Raw genomic sequence first — 20,610 nt, 5'->3', positions numbered from 1 at the left:
AAAGCAGGGATCCTTATCTGGTTGGTCTGGGACAAAAGAAAGGCAAGCAGGCTGACAGATTCTTAACAGCAAGAGGGCTGCTAAAGGAGCAAGGATTGCACAGAGCTTACTGCTGAGGAGAAAGGACAGGTAGGCAATATTGTCTGGGGCACTCTGCAGAGCAGGTGGGGAAATTTCACTATCTTCAGGTGCTCCAGCCCTCTGGCTGGCTACACAGCTCCAAGGACGCTCTCCATGATAGGCAGCCTACTATGCCTTTCTCTTGGCCAACCCTACCTGGCTCACAAATTGGCAAACCCTACCTTGGCATTAGGCGAGCCAGAGGGAAGCCCCATCTACAGCAACTACAAACACAAAGCATAAAGGTTATACCTGTGTGCTCAGCCCACTGGTTCTAGCAGCGGAGGCAGGCATAGCAGCCGGGAAGCAGGAAACAGCTCTTTCCACCACCCAGCAATACCACTGCCCAATGACCCCCAACATTGCTTCAGGGGGATGAACAGCTCCAGGGGGTAGAGCTTCTGGGCACTAGAGGGTGCTGTATACAAATATAAAATGCCAAAGGAACCTGTTGTTCGAAGTAAAATTATGAATACAACTGCTGAGAAAGATTTATATGACATTGATGTCTTAAATTTTCCTAAAAGGGAGTTCAAAATAAAAATCATTAACATGCTGTGGGAGGTACAGAAAGATATTCAAGAACTCAGAAATCAATTCTGCTCAGAGATCCAATCATTGAAGAGCATGATGGCGGGTATTAAAAGCAGATTAGATATGGTAGACAAGATGATAAATGAAATAGAAATTAGAGAAGAGGAATACAAAGAAGCTGAGACATAGAGAGAAAAAAGGATCTCTAAAAATGAAAGAATATTGAGAGAACTCTGTGATTAATCCAAAAGGAACAATATTCACATTATAGGGGTACCGGAAGAAGAAGAGAGAGATAAAGGGATAGAAAGTGTCTTTGAGGAGGTAATTGTTGACAACTTCCCCAATCTGGGGAAGGAGGTAGTCTCTCAGGCCATGGACATGCACAGATCTCACAACACAAGGGAAACAAGGAAGAAAAAACCAAGACATATAGTAATTAAAATGGCAAAGACTAAGGATAAGGACAGACTATTAAAAGCAGCCAGAGAGAGAAACAAGATCACATACAAAGGAAAGCCCATCAGGCTACTATCAGACTTCTCAGCAAAAACCTTACAGGCCAGAAGGGAGTGGCATGATGTATTTAATGCAATGAATCAGAAGGGCCTCAAACCAACAATACTTTACCAGCAACATTATCATTTAAATTTGAAGGAGGGGTTAAATAATTTCCAGATAAGCAAAAGCTGAGAGAGTTTACCTCCCACAAAACATCTCTACAGTCTATTTTGGAGGGACTGCTATAGATGGAAGTGTTCCTAAGGTTTGATAGCTGTCACCAGAACTAATAAAACCACAGTAAAGAAAGTAGAACAGCTAATTACCAAGCAAATGCAAAATTAAATCAACTATCCCCAAAGTCAATCAAGGGATAGACAAGAAGTACATAATATGATACCTAATATATAAAGAATGGAGGAGGATGAAAAAGGAGGAGAAATAAAGAACACTTAGATTGTGTTTGTAATAGCATATTAAGTGAGTTAACTTTGACTCACCCTAAATCTATATTGGCTGAATGCACCAATCAAAAGACAGAGTCACTGAATGGATAAAAATACAAGATCCATCTATATGCTGCCTACAAGAGATTCACTTTAAACCCAAAAATATACACAGACTAAAAGTGAAGGGATGGAAAAAGATATTTCATGTGACTAATAGGGAGAAAAAAGCAGGAGTTGCAGTACTTGTATCAGACAAAATAGACTTAAAAACAAAAAAGTCACAAGAGACAAAGAAAGACATTACATAATGCTTAAGTGATCAATCCAACAATAAGATATAACCATTTTAAATATCTATGCACCCAACACAGGAGCACCTCCATATGTGAAACAAATACTAACAGAAATAAAGGGGGAAATAGAATGTAATGCATTCATTCTAGGAGACTTCAACACTCTACTCACTCTGAGGGACAGATCAACCACACAGAAAATAAGTAAGGAGACAGAGGCACTGAACACACTAGAACACATGGACCTAACAGACATCTACAGAACTCTACACCCAAAAGCAGCAGAATACACATTCTTCTCAAGTACACATGGAAAGCTTTCAAGAATAGATCATATACTAAGCCACAAAAAGAGCTTCAGTAAATTTAAAAAGATTGTAATTGTACCAACCAGTTTCTCATATCAAAAAGGGATGAAACTAGAAATAAATTATGCAAAATAATGAAATATCCCACAAACACATGAAGGTTTCACAACATGCTCCTAAATAACCAATGTATCAGTGACCAAATATAAACAGATATCAAGCAACATATGTAGACAAATGACAACAACAATTCAACACTGCAAAATCTGTGGGACACAGTGAAGGCTGTGCTAAGAGGAAAGTTTATTGCAATACAGACCTACCTCAGGAAAGAAGAACAATCAATCCCACATGAACACTCTAAACCCACAATTAACAAAACTAGAAAAAGAAGAAGAAATTATGCCCAAAGTCAGTAGAAGTAGGGACATAATAAAGATTAGAGCATAAATAAATAAAATTAAGAAGAATAAAACAATACAAAGAAACAATGAAAGCAAGAGTTGGTTCTTTAAGAAAATGAACAAAATAGATAAATCCCTAGCCAGACTTATCAAGAAAAAAATAGTCAACACACATAAACAGAATCAGAAATAACAAAGGAACAATCACTACAGATACCACAGAAATACAAAGAATTATTAGAGAATACTATGAAAAATTATATGCCAATAAACTGGATAACCTAGAAAAAATAGACAAATTTCTAGAAAAATACAACCTTCCAAGGCAGAGCAAGGAAAAAACAGAACAATGAAATTGAATTGGTAATCAAAAGCTATCTAAGAACAAAACCCCTGGGCATATGGCTTCATCGCTGAATTTTATCAAACATTTGGTGAAGACCTAATACCCATCCTCCTTAAAGTTTTCCAAAAAGTAGAAGAGGGAATACTCCCAAACTCATTCTATGAAGGAAGCATCACTCTAATACCAAAACCAGGCAAAGACACCACAAAGAAAGAAAATTACAGGCCAATATCCCTGATTAATGTAGATACAAAAATGCTCAACAAAATATTAGCGAACCAAATTCAAAAATACATCAAAAAGATCATCCATCATGATCAAGTAGGATTTATTCCAGGGATGCAGGGATGGTACAACATTTTAAAATCCATCAACATCATCCACCACACCAACAAAAAGGACAAAATCCACATGATCATCTTCATAGATGCTGAAAAAGCATTCAACAAAATTCAACATCCATTCATAATAAAACCTCTCAACAAAATGGGTATAAAGGACAAGTACCTCAACATAATAAAGGCCATATATGACAAACCCACAGCCAACTTTATATGTAACAGTGAGAAGCTGAAAGCTTTTCCTTTAAGATTGGGAACAAGACAAGGATGCCCACTCTCCCCACTTCTATTTAACATAGTACTGGAGATCATAGCCACAGCAATCAGACAACACAAAGAAATAAAAGGCATCCAGATTGGCAAGGAAGAAATTAAACTGTCCTTGTTTTCAGATGACATGATATTGTACATAAAAAACCCTAAAGAATCCACTCCAAAACTATTAGACTTAATATATGAATTCAGCAAAGTTGCAGGATACAAAATTAATACACAGAAATCGGAGGCTTTCCTATACACTAATGATGAACTAGCAGAAAGAGAAATCAGGAAAACAATTCCATTCACAATTGCATCAAAAAAATAAAATGCCTAGGAATAAACCTAACCAAGGAAGTGAAAGACCTATCCTCTGAAAACTACAAGACACTCATGAGAGAAATTTAAAAAGATACCAATAAATGAAAACACATCCCATGCTCATGAATAGGAAGAATTAATATTGTCAAAATGGCCATCCTGCCTAAAGCAATCTACAGATTCAATGCAATTCCTATCAAAATACCAACAGCATTCTTCAGTGAAATAGAGAAAATAGTTCTAAAATTCATATGGAACCACAAAAGACCCCGAATAGCTAAAGCAATCCTGAGAAGGTAGAATAAAGGTGGAGGGGGGTGTTATGTTCCCCAACTTCAAGCTCTAGTACAAAGCCATACTAATCAAGATAATTTGGTACTGGCACAAAAACAGAACTATAGACTAATGGAACAGAGTAGAGAGCCCTGATATAAACTCAACCATCTATGGTCAATTAATATATGATAAAGGAGCTATGGACATACAATGGGGAAATGACAGCCTCTTCAACAACTGGTGTTGGCAAAACTGGACAGCTAAATGCAAGAGAATGAAACTGGATTATTGTTTACCCCCATACACAAAAGTAAACTTGAAGTGGATCAAAGAACTGAATGTAAGTCATGAAACTATAAAACTCTTAGAAAAAAATATAGGCAAAAATTTCTTGGACATAAACATGAGCGACTTCTTCATGAACATATCTCCCCTATCAAGGAAACAAGAGCAAAAATGAACAAGAGGGACTATATCAAGCTGAAAAGCTTCTATACAGCAAAGACACCATTAATGGAACAAAAAATCATCCTGCAGTATGGGAGAGTATATTCAAAAATGACAGATCCAATAAAGGGTTGACATCCAAAATATATAAAGAGCTCTCACACCTCAACAAACAAAAAGCAAGTAATCCAATTCAAAAATGGGCAGAGGGGCTGAACAGACACTTCTCCAAAGAAGAAATTCAGATGAAATTTTATTTCATCAGATACAAGAAAAGATGCTCCATGTCTCTGGTCATCAGAGAAATGCAAATTAAAACCACAATGAGATATCACCTCACACCAGTAAGGATGACCACTATCCAAAAGACAAATAACAACAAATGTTGGCGAGGTTGTGGAGAAAGGGGAACCCTCCTACACTGCTGGTGGGAATGTAAATTAGTTCAACCATTGTGGAAAGCAATACGGAGGTTCCTCAAAATGCTCAAAATAGAAATACCATTTGACCCAGGAATCCCACTCTTAGGAATTTATCCTAAGAATGCAGCAGCCCAGTTTGAAAAAGACAGATGCACCCCTATGTTTATCACAGCACTATTTACAATAGCCATGAAATGGAAGCAACCTAAGTGTCCATCAGTAGATGAATGGATAAAGAAGATGTGGTACATATACACAATGGAATATTATTCAGCCATAAGAAGAAAACAAATCCTACCATTTGCAACAACATGGATGGAGCTAGAGGGTATTATGCTCAGTGAAATAAGCCAGGCAGGGAAAGACAAGTACCAAATGATTTCACTCATATGTGGAGTATAAGAACAAAGAAAAAACTGAAGGAACAAAACAGCAGCAGAATCACAGAACCCAAGAATGGTCTAACAGTTGCCAAAGGGAAAGGGAGTGGGGAGGATGGGTGGGAAGGGAGGGATAAGGGGGGACAAAAAAAGGGGCCATTAAGATTAGCATGTATAATGTGGGGGTGTGGGGGGGCACGGGGGGCTGTACAACACAGAGAAGACAAGTAGTGATTCTATTGCATCTTACTATGCTGATGGACAGTGACTGTAACGGGGTTTGTAGGGGGGACTTGGTGAAGGGAGGAGTCTAATAAACATAATGTTCCTCATGTAATTGTAGATTAATGATACCAAAATAAAAAAATAATGATAAAAATAAAAAGTCAAAAAAAAAAAAAATAGAACTGCCTCACCTTCCCAGCCTTCAGCACATACCACCTTGTTCAATCAGTAGCTATCATAACCAGGTCAAAACTCTACCAGCAAAGATGTCACAACTCACTGAAAGCTCAGATTTTGTTAAAAAATTTTTAGCATAAGACATTTTTAAAGTAACGTATGTATATTTTTTAGACATAATGCTATTATACACCTAACAGATTGCAATACAGTATAAACATAACTTTTATATGAACTGGGAAACCAAAAAATTCACTTACTCCTTTTATTGTGGTATTTATTTTGGCAGTCTGGAGCCGAATCCACAATATCTTTGGCATATGTCAGAGTATACTGGCAAGTATGTAAATTTATTACAATTTTATACACACTTGGTGTCTGGACTCTGATGGCTTATGATGGATAAGCAACAGATAAAACCAATTCTGTGATGATGCTAACACCAACAAAGTTTCTTCTCTGCTACTTATTCTAGTTCTGAGTCATTTATAAACCAGAAAATTGACTTGGACTGTGCCTTATAGACAAACCAGATTTCTCTGATTAATTTCAGTGGCTGGTTGGTTGGGCAATTCATCTTCCAAACTGTATCAGAATATTCCTAAAAGGGCCCTGTAGACAAACTAAAAAAAAAAATGCAGTCAATATTTGTTAATTATAAGAAACTACCTGAATAAATTTTAATATGAGAAATATTAAAAAATATATTTTGCCAGAATTGCCTTCATTGCCTGTTTTAAAATTGTGTTTTAGTACCTAAATTGTTTGATGAATGGAGGTACTAGATATTGTAAAAAACTGATACTACTTAATATTTATTTCTAATTAAAGTTCATGTAATTAAATTTAATTGATTACCCAAATTTAATTGAAATATCCAAATTACTTAAAATTAAGTATGGCATGTAAATGTTTGGCTGCCCTAAGTTTCTTATGGATGTCTGTTCTTTTTCACTTGATACGTATGGCTATGTAAGGTTTGATTGGTATTTCATTGACTGTCCTTAGAGAAATATATATTGATACTTTGATATCAATGAAAATTAACTATTAAATATATATTATATATACATGTATATTCTACTAAATGATAATTATATACCATCTTTGCTTAGGGAAAATACATTTCCAACCATACCATTGTTTATACTGACCTAGGAGCTGAGTCATAGAGAAAGGGGTTAAAATTTTCTAAGGAACATGCTTCTTGGTAACAAAGAATGTAAAAGTATAATACAACATCATTTCTACTGTGCATTGTTGAGGGAAAAGTGCTTCAAAATATAAAGAAGATATAGAGAAACACATTATATGAGAGAAAGGAAATGTCAACAGAAATTATAGTTGATAAGTACCTTAAAAGTATGAATTGTTTTTAGTAGAATAGATGTAAGGATATCTGCATAGGCTAGAAAGCTATAACTAAGAGACACTCCCCCAAAATGAAATGTTTTAAAAATGTAAAAGCTTAAATTTCTCTGTCTTATAATGGTCTGGGTTTGAACTGTGTAGGCTGGAGGGGCAGTTCTTCTTTAAAAGGTTATTTGGAGATTCAATTTCCTTCCATGACTTTGTCTTGATGTCTACTAACACAGGGATTGACAAATTACAACTCAGGAGCTAAATCTGGCCTGCTGTTTCTTTTCCTAAATGAAGTTTTATTGTAATATAACTATAACAATTACTTTATGTATTGCCTATGCATGCTTCTGTGATACAAAGCATAGATCATGATACATTGGTGGAGCCCTTTAATGAGATTAGTATCCTTGTAGAAAGAGGAAGAGGGAGGAGAGCTTTCACTGCTGGCATGCGCACACATAGAAAAGGTTATGTATGTGCACAGTGAGGTGCGAGCAGTGAACAAGCCAAGAAGAAACTCTCCCAAGAATCCTACTTGCCAGCTCCTTGATCTTGAACTTCCCAGTCTCCTGATTGGTGAGAAATAAGTGTCTGTTATTTAAGCCACCAAGGCTGTCACACTTTGTCATAGCAGCCCAAGCTAAGAGATACTTAAATTTATCATGTGATTCCTATTATACTGGTGCCATGTATCCATACAGAACTATTTTGGAGAGCGTCAAATGCATTCATTCTTCATTTCTTCTGATACATAAAAAAAATCAATTTGAACACAACACAGGAAATTTTTGTTGATCTATAAAAAAAAGTGGTATAGTACATTAATTTGTTTATCCTTCCACCTCTATTATATATCAAAGTTGAATGCAGGAATTTCTAGACATTCACATGCTCAGGACTGACTTGGCACACAGATGTAATATGTGATTTTACTTAGAGCAAGATTTGACTTAATTGGGCCCTTTTAATTCTTCTTAAAACATTCCAACCATGTGATTTGGATGTGTTGTGTTATTTTGGAAGCATGAAGGGCATGTGCTGATGTGGCTTTATGCTATTTTCTTCTTCTCTTCATACAATAGTGTAGAAACAGAATTTGGAGATTTATTAGCACAAGTAGAGAAAGGGTTACTTTTTTTCTCACTTTATTTATGACATAGCATTGAATACTTCTATACATTTAAGGTAACTGAAACATCACCGTTATGATTTCCAAGCAACAGACCTCTTATGCCATTGTGAGAAAACAGACCTACAATTGCTGATAAACACTACCACAAAACTAAGATATTTTCTGTGATGAGAAGTGAAAAAAAAAAACAGAACTCATGCATACTATTGTGAGATACATTAGCTATTATGACAAATGGATCACAGATGTCAATTGTTTAAACAAAATTTCTCTTCCCATTCATACCACAGTCCAATACAGGTTCTAATTCACAAAATCATTTAGGGAACCTCCTTTACTTCCATCTAACAAATCTCCCTTTTTGAAGTTGAAAGCTAGTAATTACCTTCCTAAGGATTTAGAACAGAGATTTAGCAGTGGGTTGCATCACTTTTTATTAAATTTTATTAGCAGAACTCAGTCCCATGACCAACCTGAAGGGACTAGGACATGGAAACTCTATTTGTATATTCTGGAAAAATACTATGGAGACAGATTAGTACTACTTTTCTGTTTATCCACTCTGTCCTTTAAATACCATATATCACTTCACTCCCTGCTTCCCATATATTAAACAGTCTTCTGGTAAAGTGGCACAGAATTTAGTCAATTAAAACAGCCATTATATTTTTCTTACAGTAATGTGGGTAAGGATTTGGGGGATATCTTGATCAGGAAGTTACTTTTTGGAGTTGCTCATGTATGTGGAATCAGATGTCAGCAGGAGTCAGATGTTAGCTAGCAAGGCCATTTCTAGGACTGACTGGACAGGATAACCAAGACAGCTCATTCATATGGCTAGCAGTTGATGTTGTCAACTGGGAGCTCACCAGGCTGTCAGCTGGAACTCTTACCTAATCATCTCAAATAGGAAATGATGACACACTGGTGTGGTCTATATGCCCCTTTCTGGGGATCAAACAATATTAACTATTTTACTTTTAATGTGTTAATCTTAAAAAAAAACATGAATAAGAATACAAGCACTTGGGTTATGTTAATCATATGATTTATCTGAGAAAATAATTATGTAAGCAAGGATGAGCTATACTTGTTGATATACACTAACTTGCTGGGGTTTTGACTGGGATTGCATTAAATCTGTGGATCAATTTGGGAAGAACTACTATCATGATGGTATTGAGACTTACTATCCATGAATATGGGATATCTCTCCATGTATAGATATTTTTTTTATTTCCTTCATAAGAGTTTTGTAGTTTTCCTCCTCTTGATCTTGAATATATTCTGTTAGATTCATACCTCTCCTGTTATCTAAGTCCAGTACCTCTCAAAGTGTCTCTTAAGGCACAGTTTATACCTCATCTTCTGTGAAGCTTTCTATATTGCTTTTTCTTGTATATTGCTCCCTCATTTTCACCTTTAAGGATATGTATTACTATATCATCAAACTCTTATTTTCTTCTTTAGGCACTGGATATTCTAAGTAACATTTGCTGTGCATTTAAAAAATGAAAGTACAAATGAGTTGACAATGTAGGTTATGCCCTACCTTGAGATTAACCCTCAACCCACGCATTCACCTGAAATGTATACTTTATTGAAATACTTCTATTTGTACATCATCTTATAGTTGCTCCATTGTTCTCTATACTATTCATATAGTTTCTTCTGCATTATCCAATTTCTCTTATCTATGCATAGAAAAGATTTAGTTGTATTAAATAATTCCACATAAGTTCTTTCTTTTTCATATGATTAGCACGATTCTATTTTTTATATTAGTTTATTTAAATGATATTCCCAAAGTCTAGTTCCTGTCCAATTTAATTTAGACTAATCTATTTATACTTATATACAAAACATTCCCACCCTTCTCTTCACTTTCCTTGTCTCCCATCAAGCTGAAAATGTTTGCATCCTATAAAATTATTTTTCCCCACCTTAAAAGTTATTTTACAAATAGAAAAATAATCTAAATAGTTTTTATTTACTATGAATGTATAGCTATTGTTAATTACAGTAACAATTAACTTGCTGCTAGAATATATTTCCATTTCCAGTGGTCCATTCCCTATTCATATACTTGAATGAGATTTCTATTGACTAATTTTAGAATTAGTCAAATTACATCACTTACTCAAAGTTTGCTAGATTTTACTCTGTTTCACTTTTGAAACACAATGTTATAACCTCTATGCTGATTTTCTTTTTCCATTATGTTCCCTAATATATAAGTGTGAAATGTACCTTCCTCTCTCTTCAGGGGGCAAAAATAAAAAATATGTTTTTCTAGGGCACTCCATCCTTTTTCCCACATTACCCAGGCCACTGCCTCATTTCTCCAGTGCAGCCCAGTGGCATAAGCTTGCTTCCCACCAGTTAGCCAGATACAATTGCATTTGTGAAAAAAGATGCAGTGTCTCCTCTTTCATCCTCCCGTTTTGGTAGTCATATAGTTCCCTGTAGGCAAAGGGAGTGTTGCACATGAACTTTCAGAATCAATGAATATCTGAACAAAGTCTGTCCTTTCCCTCCTACTTCTTTGATTATTTGGCAGATAAAAAGCTTGCTCCCATATCATTTTTTCTGTAATGACTGTGGAGGCTTTCCTCATGACTTCTGGAAACGTTATTTTCTGATGAAATGTCTCATGCGAAAGTTTGCTCATATTTTTGCAAGTGGCCTTCTTTATAATCTTAGATTCTTACATTTTTGTTAGTCTCTGACTTTGTGTGGCTTTTCTTCCATTTCTCATGCTTATACTTTGAGATTGCCATACATTTGAAAAATTGTGCCTTTCCTTACTGGGAAATTACCTACTGTTTTTTTCTTTAATATTTCTCTTTCATTATTATTATTATTATTATTATTATTGTTTTCTGATTTCCTTCTGGAATTCATATTTGCTTGTTGACTTATGGGTTTAACTTCTTTGTCTCTTGTGTGTTTTATCACATTTTTTTAGCCCTGTCTTCTAACTCTAAGCATACGGATATTTCACTCAATACAGTTAACAGCCCGAATAATTTCTGGGTTTCCATGTACAGGCTCTTAAATCCACTGGATTCCTCACCATGTGCTTTACAGGCTCTGGCTACCTAGTCACTATTTCATCCATAAATAAACTCCATAACTCCATATGCATCTAACCTTTCAGAAAGTTTAAATTGAAATGTATCCTAGCATTTTTATGTCTTTGCTTGATAAAACTTATTTGTGGCGTTCTCATCATTCCTCCATCTTGTAATCACGTATGTGTTTCTATTTACTTCTGTCTCTCTCCTAACGTTATATTGCTCCCCATGTAGTCTTATCTATTCCCATGTTTCAGATTAATGCTTAAATGCTGATACTAGCTAAATTGTCCTTGGAGCTTCAGACTTGTATATCAGATTTCATCAAATATACACATATAAATTATTGTTTTTTTAATACAATCTTATATTGGTTTCAAGAATACAGCACAGTGGTTCACCAGTTATCCACATTATTAAATCCTTACCTCAACTAATGCAGTTACTCTCTGTCAACACGGGAAGGCATTACAGAATCACTGGTTATATTCTCTATGTGTACTACCATCCCTGCGACCAACTTATATTATGATTTAGAATTTTTGTGCTCCTTTATCCCCCTCACACTCCTCACCTAACACTCCCACCCACCTCAACCCCTCCCCTATTATAACCACCAGTCACTTCTCAGTGTCTACGAGTCTACTGCTATTTTGTTTATTTTTTGTTTTGTTTTAGATTCCACAAATACGTGAAATCATATGGTATTTGTCTTTCTCTGCCTGGCTTATTTCACATAGCATGATACCCTCTAAGTCTATCCATGTCATTGAAAATTTTTGTTCTGTGTCTTTTCTATTATTCTTATATATTCTATTTCTGCTCCTACCAGAGAAGAAATGATAGACTTCATCTTCTTCTTGCTGTATGGATGTAACTCATTTTACATGATATTTTTCACTTTCAGACAAAAATACCTAATGGCACGTAAATTGTAATGGAAGGGAGTATCCTCAAAGCACACAGAATAAGCACTATGGTCTGATTTTATTAGATTTTGCTCTTGTGTGGGAGCTTATTGAAAACTAGGAGATAGGAGTTACTGAAGATAAATATACACAGTTTACTATCCCTTGCACATTATGTATGTCTTTAGGTTTCTCATTATCTCATTCAATTAAAAAGCAAATATTGTCTGTTTTGCTAAATAACTCTAGAAGCAATTGATCTATGGCCACTTCCAGACTATGTTATATGTCATCTGAGTTACTAAATCAGCCTCCCAACTTGTTTTTCAGTCTGCAGTCTTGGCCTCACTCTAATTAATTATACATACTTGTAAGAAAAATGTGATCATTTTATTTGCCTATTTAAACTTGTTCTTATACAGTTTCTTTTATGACTCAGCCCAGATTCTGAAATACAACTTAGAGGGACCCTTTAATAATTCGCCACTGCTATCTTTATACTTCATTCCCTGTATCCTTAAAGTCAAGCCCCAACAATGCCAAATTTATTTTGAATCTTCAATCATGCATTACTTTCATTTGCTATTAAGCCATCAAACATGCTGTTCCATTTATTTAGATTTATTTTCCCCATCTTTCTTTACTTGATTGACATCCTCTTTAATCCTTCCAGTCACAGTTTAAAGTTACTTGCCTAGAAAAGGTTATCTTCCATATCTGGGTTAGATTTTCCATTCATTTTTTAGTATTCTCTATTTTCTAAATTGCACATAGTAAAGTATATTTTAATTTCATGGCTTCATATCTCCACCTCTCACTTTCTGTATCTCTCTCTCCCTTTTGCACCCTCATCACCAGAAATGTGAGATTGCTTACCATTCCTTTTCCAAGGTAAAGCACAGTAGATCACATAAATTACATGGATATCTTCCCATTCCTTCTAGTATGCCATATGTTTTATCTTTTGTTGGAGTTTGTCTCATTCACCTTATCAAGCCATATATTTACATATGTGTATCTATGTATAAAATAATATTTTGATGTTGATTTACCTCTGTGTCTCTAGATTTCCTACATGTTTTCCAGACTGCATTTTACAAATTAGCTCATATTACTATATTAGTATTAATGTATTGTTGTAAAGTATAATAGCGTTATTACAAGTTATCCTGTATTATTGTGTAGTTTTTATAGTGTGGCAACTAGTATTATACCTTCTATTGTAGCATTTAAAATCCATTAACATTTTAGATGGAAGGGAAATATAATTTTGCATATGAGGAAAACCAAGTTCAGAGCAAGTAGATGATTTACAAAGGATCGGATAACTATCCATTGGTGAAGGTAGAACTCAAGCTCAGATTTCTATATTGAATATTCTGTCATTTACATTGTGCTTTCATAATCAGCTTTCAACTGCCTTTCTCTTTGTTATTTAAAGAAGAAATATAACGATGATGGAGAGAATCATATTTTTCCTTTTTAAGATAATTAAGAAAGAAAGATTTCATTGTCTGACTTTGGAGAGTGAAGAGGGGGTGACTGAGAGAATGCCAGGTTGTGCCTGGTTTTAATTGCTGTGTATCTCATACCATCATTATTACCAAATTACAGAGTTACACTGCAATTTTCATTTTACAAAAAGTACTTTACTTCCACTACCTTAAGTAGTTGTACAACATCCTGTGCATGTACTGTGACTGCTAAGATGTGGGAAATGATGATAGGCATATTTAAACGATTTTCCCCAAACTACACTAGTAGTAATTGGGAGTGATGAGATTAGCACTTACACTATTTAACTCCGTTTTTTAGTGTTATTTTTTACTGTACCATGCTGTTTCTCTAGCAATTTCATGAGAGAGGAAAGTGAAACTATACAGAAGGATGGAAAATTGCAGTTGTGTTGGGAAAGGTGCATTTAGAAGTCTGAGTATTTAATTGTCCATATTACTTAACTCTCTTCATAATTGTTTCCTTATTTGCAAATTGTGGATAAAAATGTTAATCCACAAGCTTGAAATAGGATAGTCTTACAAATAACATATTTTCAGTAAATACTAATTATCATTTAATTTATTATCTTTATTAGTATTATATAAAAAGCACAGGTCTTTATAAATTGAAATAAATTCTTGAGTTTTTTTCTAACCTATCTTTTTTCATACTTCATTCCTTCGGGTTTCCTCTTACTCTCCTTTTGTACATCCTTTCAAAATTCTTATGTTTGCCCTGAAACTTAAGAAAGGAATGAGTTAAGTGGAAAATAAAGATTAAAAAAGGAAAATGAAATGGAGATAAAATCACTTTATTGAGATTACATAAATGAAAGAAAATTAATTGAAGCTCTCACCAAAATGTGTAGTCATAAACCCAATTTTTTTTTATAAAAAACAATTTTGAGCAGGTACTGGTCTACTGGTCTCAGTTTACTTTGAAAAATGTAAGCAAAAATTAAGAAAATGTTCTAGTTTATAGGGACCTTCAATTTAAATCTTTCTAATTTATATCAAAGATAGGACACTCAACTTTTAAAAATTAAAATAAATATCATACCATCTATTATTACCAAATTAGTGCAGGATCTATGATATTAGAACTATGCTGGTATTTACAATTAAGAAGGGATAATTTTTTTAAAAAGATTATTTAAATAATAATGGGTGAAAACAAAAATTAGTTTATAAAAAGAATAAATTGTTCATGCACAAAAGAGGTATCATAAGCAGAATTTTTAAAAGTCCCCTAAGCCCCAAAGATATCCTTTGCTAGGCCCTGTAATCTGCTACTATATCACTTTTACGAGTATGTTGTTATAAGGATTATGTTGCTATATGAAAATTTTATATTGATTATTATAATGCAAATGAAAAACAAATTTTTAACCACTAAACACCTGAAAGAAATGTACTCAGTCATTCATTTTAATTTTGAAGTATTATTATAAAAATGTCGATGTATGGATAAGGGTGGATAAATACGAACATCTATTTAAGCACCACCTATGTTGAGCACTTGTTAATATTTCATCATGTTTCCCTTTTCCTCTAACCCTCTCTTTCTCTCCTCCTTTCTTCTACTGCTTTACTGAAGACATTATTACACTTCATCTGTAAATATTTCAACATGCATTTCCTAAGAAATATATAAAATATATGCAAAAGCCATCACAGGCAAGAAAATTACTAACTGGAAATATAATCTAAATTTGATATTCAAATTTTTAACCCACCAATTGTAAATTTGGCATTTTGAAACTGTGGCATAGTCTCTTTACCCATATTACCACTGTTTACTTCTAATCCCTCCCTTTCCTAAGATTCAGCCCTCTAGAGTCACATTTTAAATTATTGATGGTTTCTCCTTGGTTGTGATTTTTCTTCCTTCAATTTCCTGATTTATCATTTTCTTTCAGTTATTTGACCTAGTAAAGGATCTGTAATGTATTAATCCTTAAAATCCTTCAAGCACATTTTTAATGATTTTGCTTTACTTAGAGTCACCAGATGAAGTGACCAGCCTTAACAGTTTGGCAACAATGTTACATTGCATTGTTCGTACTTCATAACAGTAGATACGTAAAGTAAGGTTGTCCCACTATTAGAGATGCCCAGGTTGATTGCCTGAGTACTCTAGGTACAGATACACTCTTCATTATAAATGTAGGTTATCCAGTTGTTAAATGAAGGGGTAAATCTGAAATACCTAGTTTTTCATTACTGAGATAAAAAAATAAAAGAGTCCAATAGAGGACTAGAAAGCTTGCAAAGATTACTAAAGGAGTTTACCTAGAGAGATTTGCCTGTGAAGAATAAATGAACAATATTTAAAACTTAAGGATTTTAACTTTATAAAAATAAAGATTTATTCTAGAACTTCAAAATAGAGTGGGTTTTTATATCTAAGACTTCTAGTTTATATTTTGCCTTTTTCAACATAAAACAAAATGTGAGCATTCATACACTTCTAAGTTGAATTACAGTTAATTTTTTGAATATTTCATTGACATTTGTCAGACCCAATTGCCTAAAATAAAATGGAATTAATTATTCTCTTAGCTAAGCATGATTTTGTAGTTTTAGAGATCAAAGTATATATTGAGCAAAGTAAGGGCTTAATATATATGTGCTCAATAAAACTAAAACAAAAATTATTTCAATTTTCATAATAATAGTGTCAGACACCTTTATTATATTTACTATTCATCAGTGAATTAGATAGATATTACATTATATAACTGTGTACAGAGATGCTAAATTTAACCCATAATATAATAAAACATATGCTACAGCAACCTACTGCCAAAAGACTTTGGTATTATTTTCCTTTAAGTAAGAAAATAATATGTCTATTGAATGTGGACTATCTTTCTGACGTGGGTGGGGGGAAAATCAGTGATAAATGGAAAATCATATTGAGACCATTTGATCCATCCTACACATTCACTTAATTTCCATGAAAAGTAAGTTCAGATTAGACATTTCAACCCATCACAAATCTGAAATAATTTGAAAGGACAGATTTTACAATTTTTTATTTAGAATTCAGTTATAGTAAATACAACTAGTTTAAAAATGTGTATCAAGGGTGGAGCTAAGATGGTGGCATGAGTAGAGCAGGGGAAATCTCCTCCCAAAACCACATATATTTATGAAAATATAACAAAGACAACTCTTCCTAGAATGGAGACCAGAGGACACAGGACAACATCCAGACCACATCCACAGCTGCGAGAACCTAGCACCTTGCAAAGGGGGTAAGATACAAGCCACAGCCCAGCGGGACCGGAGTGCCCCTCCCCCCAGCTCCCAGCAGGAGGAGAGGAGTCAGAGCAGGGAGGGAGAGTCAGCCCAGGACTGCTGAACACCCAGCCCCAGCCATCCACACCAGAGTGCAGACACAGTGCATGCATGGGGTCCTGGATACTAGGGAAACAGGGCAGCAAGACCAGTGAGCAGGTCTCTGAGGCCAGCACCCAGGGACAAAGAAAAGCGAGTGGCTTTTTTTTTTATAATTAATTAATTTTTTTAAAAATTACTTAATTAATTTTTTTTTATGCGAGTGCTTTTTGGAAGTTTTACAGGGACAGGGACCCCAAAACCAGACAGAAGCATCCCGGGACACTTAGTCCAGAGTCAGGGAATCTGGGGATCTCTGGGCACTCTAACCCCCTGGGCAGCAGGGAGCATGGAGGCCACTCACAGAGATAAATAGCCTCCCAGCCGCTCCCCCTCCAACATGGCTCCACCATATCGGAATAGCAGCCCAAGTCAAGGCATGCCCAGAGCAACAGCGGAGATAAACTACATAGAAGCCGGGCAAGAATCACAAGCCCATTCTGTGTGCAGCTGCCCAGCACAAGCCACTAGAGGTCACTGTTCTCCCAGGAGAGGAAGGCCACAAACCAAAAGAAGGGAAGTTCTTCAGTCATCACTCGTCCCAGCTCTGCAAACTATTTCTATCACCATGAAAAGGGAAAATTACAGGCAAACGAAGATCACAGAGACAACACCAGAGAAGGAGACAGACCTAACCAGTCTTCCTGAAAAAGAATTCAAAATAAAAATCATAAACATGCTGATGGAAATGCAGAGAAATACGCAAGAGCTAAGGGATGAAGTCCGGAGGGAGATCACAGATACCAAGAAAGAGATCACAGATGTAAAACAAACTCTGGAAGGATTTATAAGCAGAATGGATAAGATGCAAGAGGCCATTGATGGAATTGAAACCAGAGAACAGGAATGCATAGAAGCTGACATAGAGAGAGATAAAAGGATCTCCAGGAATGAAACAATATTAAGAGAACTGTGTGACCAATCCAAAAGAAACAATATCCGTATTATAGGGGTAGCAGAAGAAGAAGAGAGAGAAAAAGGGATAGAAAGTGTCTTTGAAGAAATAATTGCTGAAAACTTCCCAAAACTGGGGGAGGAAATAATTGAACAGACAAAAGAAATACACAGAACTCCCAACAGAAATGACCCAAGGAGGACAACACCAAGACACATAATAATTAAAATGGCAAAGATCAAGGACAAGGAAAGAGTTTTAAAGGCAGCTAGAGAGAAAAACGTCACCTATAAAGGAAAACCAATCAGGCTATCAACAGACTTCTCGACAGAAACCTTACAGGCCAGAAGAGAATGGCATGATATATTTAATGCACTGAAACAGAAGGGCCTTGAACCAAGGATACTGTATCCAGCACGACTATCATTTAAATATGAAGGAGGGATTAAACAATTCCCAGACAAGCAAAAGTTGAGGGAATTTGCCTCCCACAAACCACCACTACAGGGTATTTTAGAGGGACTGTTCTAAATGGGAGCACTCCTAAAACTAAACAGATGTCACCAGAGAAAATAAAATCACAGCAAAGAAAGCAGACCAACCAAATACTAACTAAAGGCAAAAAAATAAAATCAACTACCCACTAAAAGCAGTTAAAGGAAACATGAAAGAGCACAGAATAAAACAACCAACATATAAAGAATGGAGGAGGAGAAATAAGAAGGGAGAGAAGAAAAGAATCTCCAGACAGTGTATATAACAGCTCAATAAGCGAGCTAAGTTAGGAAGTAAGATTCTAAAGAGGCTAACCTTGAACCTTTGGTAACCATGAACCTAAAGCCTGCAATGGCAATAAGTACATATCTTTCAATAGTCACCCTAAATGTAAATGGACTGAATGCACCAATCAAAAGACACAGAGTAATAGAATAGATAAAAAAGCAAGACCCATCTATATGCTGCTTTCAAGAAACTCACCTCAAACCCAAAGACAAGCTCAGACTAAAAGTCAAGGGATGGAAAAACATATTTCAGGCAAATAACAGAGAGAAGAAAGCAGGGGTTGCAGTACTAATATCAGACAAAATAGACTTCAAAACAAAGAAAGTAACAAGAGATAAAGAAGGACATTACATGATAAAGGGCTCAGTCCAACAAGAGGATATAACCATTCTAAATATATATGCGCCCAGCACAGGAGCACTAGCATATGTGAAACAAATACTAACAGAACTAAAGGGGGAAATAGACAGCAATGCATTCATTTTAGGAGACTTCAACACACCACTCACCCCAAAGGATAGATCCACCGGGCAGAAAATAAGTAAGGACACAGAGGCACTGAACAATACAGTAGAACAGATGGACCTAATAGACATCTATAGAACTCTACATCCAAAAGCAACAGGATATACATTCTTCTCAAGGGCACATGGAACATTCTCCAGAATAGACCACATACTAGCCCACAAAAAGAGCCGGAGTAAATTCCAAAATATTGAAATTCTACCAACCAACTTTTCAGACCACAAAGGTATAAAACTAGAAATAAATTGTACAAAGAAAGTGAAAAGCTCACAAACACAGGGAGGCTTCACAACATGCTCCTAAATAATCAATGGATCAACAAACAAATTAAAATAGAGATCAAGGAATATATGGAAACAAATGACAACAACAACACAAAGCCGCAACTAATGTGGTACGCAGCAAAAGCAGTCTTAAGAGGAAAGTATATACCAATCTAGGCACATTTGAAGAAGGAAGAACAACCCCAAACAAATAGTCTAACATCACAATTATCGAAACTGGAAAAAGAAGAACAAATGAGGCCTAAAGTCAGCAGAAGGAGGGACATAATAAAGATCAGAGAAGAAATAAAGAAAATTGAGAAGAATAAAACAATAGCAAAAATCAATGAAACCAAGAGATGGTTCTTTGAGAAAATAAACAAAATAGATAAGCCTCTAGACAAACTTATTAACAGAAAAAGAGAATCACCACAAATCAACAGAATCAGAAATGAGAATGGAAAAATCACGACAGATTACACAGAAATACAAAGAATTATTAAAGACTACTATGAGAACCTATATGCCAACAAGCTGGAAAACCTAGAAGAAATGGACAACTTCCTACAAAAATACAACCTTCCAAGACTGACCAAGGAAGAAACACAAAAGTTAAACAAATCAATTACGAGCAAAGAATTTGAAACGGTAATCAAGAAAATACCCAAGAACAAAACCCCCAGGCCGGCCGGATTTACCTCAGAATTTAATCACACACACAGAGAAGACATAATACCCATTCTCCTTAAAGTTTTCCAAAAAATATAAGAGGAGGGAATACTTCCAAACTCATTCTATGAAGCCAACATCACCCTAACACCAAAACCAGGCAAAGACCACACCAAAAAAGAATACTACAGACCAATATCCCTGATGAACATAGATGCAAAAATACTCAACAAAATATTAGCAAACCAAATTCAAAAATACATCAAAAGGATCATACACCATGACCAAGTTTGATT

Source organism: Manis javanica, chromosome 9 (genome assembly GCF_040802235.1).
Source record: "Manis javanica isolate MJ-LG chromosome 9, MJ_LKY, whole genome shotgun sequence".
In the NCBI taxonomy this organism is placed as follows: Eukaryota; Metazoa; Chordata; class Mammalia; order Pholidota; family Manidae; genus Manis; species Manis javanica.
Note: the sequence above shows the minus strand (reverse complement) of the source record.